Source organism: Dama dama, chromosome 22 (genome assembly GCF_033118175.1).
Source record: "Dama dama isolate Ldn47 chromosome 22, ASM3311817v1, whole genome shotgun sequence".
Classification (NCBI taxonomy): Eukaryota; Metazoa; Chordata; class Mammalia; order Artiodactyla; family Cervidae; genus Dama; species Dama dama.
The window spans coordinates 56,076,739-56,083,740 of NC_083702.1; positions in this window are offsets into that span (position 1 = coordinate 56,076,739).

Sequence of the window (7,002 nt, forward strand, 5' to 3'; positions counted from 1 at the left end):
TGGAAATAATAAGCTCAAATTAAGGCCACTTATTTCCTACTTACTAATTTTCTATTACTCTACCTTCATGCTCATTTTAGTGTAGTGATATGAACAAAAGGACTGAACCCTAATGGCATTTTCCATCCATTATACAATATCAACTCAACATTTCAACTGTTAAGAAAGTGACAAGAGTACCTGGTAAAATTCTCTGATAGTAGGATTACAGTGAGTTTCACAGCGACATCTAGTGTCCCCTTTTGGTACAATTGTTTAGATTCTACGATATTTACCATTTATTGAACACTTACTTTGGGTACAGTTCAAGATATTATTCATATATTAACTAATTAACCTGTGAAGCAAATCTAGATAATAGAACAGACATAGTCTTGGCCTGAAAGAGAACATAGCCAATTGTTACAGAAGAAATGACATATCAGACACTTTTTCCTGCCAAGCAAGTGTGTGTGGTCAGTCCTGTCAGACTCTTGTGACCCCATGGACTGTAGCCCACTAGGCTCCTCTGTCCATGGCATTTTCCAGGCAAGAATAATGGAAAATTCTTGTCATTTCCTTTTCCAGGTTGGGATTTATTTCTGAGATAGCTTGTGGCCATATGACTAGGCATTATTTATAAAGTCCTGAAGTAAAGTCTAAGGAAAATCTGCCTACCAATACTTATGGATTTTTTGGGGGATGGGGCTTTCCTGGTGGCTCAGACAGTAAAGTGAATTTATTACATTGCAAAATGTGTTATTTTGGGGGATTTTCAGTGCACATGTTTTAGCTGGATAAGAACTCACTACTGTAGTTGACTGCAGTATAAAAAGTTATATTTGTTTGCTCTAAAAATTTACTATAAAATTTACACAGTTTATAGTAAGAAAAATTGGGAAATTTTGAGTTCATCTGTAAGTTTTAATTCAGAGCTTCAATTCAGAGCTGCCAAACTCAAGACATAATAATATAAAATGATAGAGAAGGGACCTCTGTACACAAAGCAGAAACTGTTTGTCCAATATTATGACATTAGAAGTCACCTGAGTGAAAATATCAGATATTCTTGACTAATAAAGAAGTAATATAATAGGTGAAGAAAAAAAAAAAAAAAGGTGAAGACACAACCGGTGTTTAAAATAGGGATGCACCCAGAATACATAAAGAATTGTTTCAACTCAGAAGACAACCCCCCAAATGGGCAAAAAATTGAAATAAACAGTTCATAAAAGACAGTATACAAATGCCCAATCAGAACATAAAAAGATGTTCACCATAGTCTCCAGGGTAATAGAAATTAAACCCGCAGCGAGATATGGCTACATACCTACTATGCCTGTGGACCAAGAATGCTGCCTAGCATATCAGCAAAGGATTTGTAATCAAGCTGTCAGCCAGTATGGCTGCCCCCACTGTGAGCCCTGAGGGACCTCAAGACGGAGACAAGCAGGTTGCCCTCTTAGCCACTACAGCCAGCCCTAACGGTGCACCCTAAGAGGATTCAGGATGGGAAAAGAACAGGATACCGACCCTGGATAGTTAAGGTGCATTCCAAAGGAATGATTTCAATAAGCCTACACTCATTTGCCAACAAAGGTCCATCTAGTCAAAGCTTTGGTTTTTTCCAGTAGTCATGGATGAATGTGGGAGTTGGACTGTAAAGAAAGCTGAGCACCAAAGAATTGATGCTTTTGAACTGTGGTGTTGGAGAAGACTCTTGAGTCCCTTGGACAGCAAGATCATCCAGCCAGTCCATCCTAAAGGAAATCAGTCTTGAATATTCATTGGAAGGACTGATGCTGAAGCTGAAACTGCAATACTTTGGCCACCTGATGGGAAGAACTGACTCATTGGAAAAGACCCTGATGCTGGGAAAGATAGAAGGTGGGAAAAGAGGACAACAGAGGATCAGATGGTTGGATGGCATCACCGACGCGATGGACGTCAGTTTAAGTAGGCTCTGGGAGTTGGTGATGGCCAGGGAAGCCTGGAGTGCTACAGCCCATGGGGTAGCAAAGAGTCAGATATGACAGAGCGACTGAACTGAATGAGTCTTTTGATGTTCTGTCTCCCCTGGTTTTTGGTGCAAAAACTCCTGTGAAGCCTGGCTCCTCCCTTACCTCTTCAGAGCAGTCCCTTAGAGCTATCTAAGAGGCTGTCTTCTGGGCTTAAGTCCTCAGAAAGTCTGCCAAATAAAACACAGGTCACAACTTTTAGACTGTTTTTTGTATTTCTAGTCAACAAGCCAAAATAGACTGACAATACTGATGGCAGTACTTCAAGGGTTGTGAAATGTTAGTCATTTTGAAGACAGTGGAGCAATGTTCATAGTTTTAACATACACTTACCATAAGACTCAGCTGTTACATTTTTCAGTATTTGTCCAATAGAAACGAAAATATGTGTCCAGCATTCACCTGTAGGTGAATTACCTACAGATGAATCACCTACAGGTGAATTACCTACCTTACCTATTAACATCTGTGCAGCAAAATAAATTATTTGTGGGATATTTTGAGCCAAAAGCAAAAAGCATGCTTATAAAATCAAGAGAACAAATGAAAATCACAAAGATGGAGGTAGATATTAAAAGTTAAAAAAAAAAAACAAGCATGGGGAAGCATCATTGTCAAGAACATTAGTGGCTGTGTTCCTTCCTTTTTATTCATTTTTAAAGAGGATTAAAATACTTTCTATTTTCATTCTTTGAAAAACTCAGAAATGGTTTTCTGTTTATGGGATTGTCAGTTGGGTCTTCGGTCAGTTGTTCTTTGCTGAGTGCAGACTCAGACCTCCAGGTCCACGTTGTTCCTCCGTCTTGCCCTGGTCGCAGGATGGGCACGTTTACCATCAGTTGCTGTGCGGTTGCTCAGTCACGTCCGGCTCTTTGTGAGCCTGCCAGGCTCTTCTGTCCATGCGGATTCTCTAGGCAAGAATACTGGAGTGGATTGCTATGCCCTCCTCCTGGCTATCTGCCGAACCCACGTCTCCTGCACTGTAGGGAGGTTCTTTACCACCTGAGCTGCCAGGGAAGCCCAAGAATACTGGAGTGGGCAGCCTATCCCTTCTCCAAGGGATCTTCCTGACCAAGGAACTGAACCAGGTCTCCTGCATTTCAGGCAGATTCTTTACCTGCTGAGCTACCAGGGAAGCCCCATTAGTAGATATCACCAAATAGTATTCCAGTGTAATTCTGTTGCAGTTTTCTGGCTGCTCCATTAGCTTTTCCACACTTGCTGCCGCCAGCCTTTAACCACATCTTCAAATGCTTATTTGGGTATCTCCTTTTGTGATGAGATTTTCAGGTTTTTTTTGAGTTGTCTTTTTCTTATCCACTTGTGGGACTTTTCAAAACATTCTGATCAAGTCCTTTGTCAGATACATGTTTTGGGAGTACTTCCTGCCAGTCTTTACCTGTTTACTGAGTGTCATTTGATTCAAACTTCTTAGTATGTAATCCACCTTACCAGTCGGTTAGTGCTTTTGGGGTCTTTAAAAAGAAATGCTTGCCAACTCTAAGGTCAAGAAGATATTCTTGTGGTTTCTATTTAGAAGCCTGATCTAGCTTTCACATTTAGGTCAATGACTCATCTCAAATTAATTCTTCCGCATAGTGTAAATCAGCAGTCAAGGTTAATCTTTTCCCTAGAATTCATCAGTGAATTCTATCATAGTTTTGTGTGAACAACTTTATAATTAGATATTCATCTTAACAGATATAGTACTATTATTTTCTTGAGTTCATTATGGTTAGTTGCCTTTTATCAATTCTTATCTCTGAGCTCCGAAAGCAATCTCTTACATACTCTGCTTTGTAATGCTGAGTTTAGGACTCTGCAACCACATTTCTACTTTGTAGACTGGTTTCCTGTTAGGCTCTGCTGATAGCGGTTGCTAGAGACTGAAAGGCTAGAGAAAGGAGACTTGTCTTTCCTGTGGACTTGTCTTCTTGCAGCTTCTCTCTCAACTCAGTGATGCCTCTTCTTTGTGGTGCTGCAGTTTCTTGGATCAGCTGCTGAATCCAGTGTGGACTCTTTCTCCCTTCAGCTGTCAGCATCCCCTCTTCAGAGGTCTGGGTTTCAGTCCCAAGGGAACCTGGCCCAAACTTCTAAGTTTTAACATTCCAACCTTTTCTCTGTTCTCTTGACCTTAGGTTTTAAAAGTTACTGCAGCTGCTCTTTCCATAATACTTCAAAATTCTTGTTACTCTTTCAGTTACCTAACTGCATGGTCAGTAATTCTTTTAATTATTTCTGTTCAAGTAACTGATATCATTTTTGCCTCCTGATTAGAATCTGACTCACTGACAAAGGGCTAGAATCCAGAACAAAAGAACTTCTACAAATGAAAGATGGCCTCCTGGTACATAAGCAAACCCTGTAAGAGACAGACATATGTACACATATACACCCAGAGGACATTGTACAGAAATGTTTGCAGCGCCAGTTTTGCTAAGAGCCCAACCTTCAAACTATACCCAAATGCCCATTAAAAGTTAAGTGGATGTTATGCTACATCCACACAATGAACTATAGCAGTGACACTGATCAATCTATCACTATATATAGTTACATGGATTAATTTTACAAACACAAAGTAAAGCCACTCAAAGGAGAAAATAATGTATGGTTTTATTAATAAAGCAACAACAAAAATCCATGGCATTGTTAGCATAGTGGTTACTCTAGGTAGAGGGCTAGAAACTAGCAGAGAAATGAGGATCCCTGGGGGACTGGTAATACAGCATCTTGATCTATGTATGGCTGCATGGTCTCCCATTTTTAGAAATAAAAGGCTTCCTTGACATACTGCCCATTCTCAAGCTACTGCCCTCGTCTCTTTGTTAGAACTGTCTGCCTCTGCCTTAACACTGAAATTATTCTCACCAGTCATCTGACTGTAAATTTAGTAGGTATCATTTCAGTGCCGACATTTTACTTAGCGTAACTGTTGACCACTCTTCTTAAAACACTCTCTTCAATGACATTGCATTCTCTTGGTCTTCCTTACTTACCATCCCTTCAATATTGATACTCATCCTTAGTTCTCACTTCCAAATCTGTATATAATCTTATATTAATATATTCCCATCATTCAGAAGTATCTATTTGCTAAAGACTTTCAACTATCTCTAGTTTCTCCTAAGATTCAGTTGGTTACCTAACTGCCAACGTATATCCATTTGGATCTATTCACACAGTATCTGAGTGCTTACTATGGGTCAAATATTGTTGCTACAATTTCTCACAGAAATAGTCACTGTAGTCAAACTTAAGTCTATCTTCTTTCCTGCATATTTAGTCTTCTTTTAGAATTCTTTCAATGACTGGCCCTACCTTCTACTAGGCCAGCCGAATAAAAAACCTGCAGGTAATTTTTTTTATCTCTCTGCCCATATTTTACTAAGCAATCAGGTCTGTTAAATTTACCTACACAGGATAAATCTGCCTCTCTGGAGTCTCACTGCTACTCATTCATATTTAATTTGACATATAATTTTTTGGAATGATGAACAGATCAAACTAGACTTCAAAGAAATGTCCCTATATATTCCAAAGCAATATTTTACATTGTTTTCAAATGCTAAGGAATGGCCAAATTAAATATATATGTAATCCCTTAGATTAAGATAGCTGTAGTAGCCAAACTCCAAGATGAGCCTCAATCATCTCACCTGGGTATTTACTCTTGTGTAGTTCTTTCCCCGTCTGGCCTGTAAAACCAATAGAATATGACAAAAATGATGGCACTATCATTCCCAAGATTAGGCTGTATAAGTGTTGTGGTTTTAATCATAAGTACACTTTCTTGGATTCCTCTGGGAGAAGCTGGTTGCAACATCACGAGGGCACTCAGGTAAGTAACCTATGATGTCTCTAGTCATAGCTTGTAAGGAACTGAGGCCTGTCAACTACCCTATAAGTCTGGAAACACAATATACCTCAGCTGAACCTTCAGATTATATTTAACTACAAAAGTCATGAGATTTGGAGACAGAACCACACAGCCACGTTACTCCCTGATTTTGAACACACAGAAACTACAATTGTTTTAAGCTAGTAAGTTTTGAGGTTGCTTAATTGCTATTGAGCAATAGAGAACTGATTTCTTCTCCCAATCAAACCATAAGCTGACTACAATGTTTGTCACTAGAACAAATAAAACAAGTACACTTTATACTGCTTCACAATTTCAAATTATTCACTATCACAAGATCAATGCATTCAATTCTGGACAACAGAATCAGTAGTGGTTTAGTATAAACACATTTGATTAGGACTGTATTTGCATAGTCAGCTTTGATACAAATAAGCTGACCAATTTTTGGTTCTTTGGCTTACAAGGGTTACACATCACTAATTCCTCTTAATTAGCTAAAGAACAATTAATACAATTAACACCTAATAAACCCACACAGCTATTAGTTAACTGGATGGTCAAATGTTTTTCCTTTAAAAAACAAAAACCTACTTTCCCCAAAGATATTTCTAAAACTGCATGCATGCACTTGCAAACATTTTACACGGCACAGAAGAGGCACTGAATATATATTTGTTCAAGTGGGCAGTAAAATTGTATAAGCAATTTCAAAGAGCTGTGAACACAGCATAAATGTCATGAAGTGTCAGTTCAACTAATGATTTTATACCAGAACATAACAGAACCAAACTGTTCTGAGTCCTGCCACACTAAAGATTCTATGTCTCCTCGCATTCTTCTTAAATCTTTGGTGGAAAGATGTTATGTGAACTCTGAATAACCCTCGGTGACTGTTAATTCAAAGTGACAAACTGACCACATAAATGGAAGAGAAATGAGACATCAAGAGTAATTAGCCTCCAACTAATAAAAATAAGTGAAAATAAATAAAACTTAAAATCAAACATTAAAAAAATAAAGACAATATATTGCAAAATGCTATATGTAGAGAGTGAGAGGTACCTCCAAGAGTTTGCTTCCTTACATCATTCTGTGAGTGTAATAGCTATACACTGCTTACCTAGGAACAAGAGGACCAGA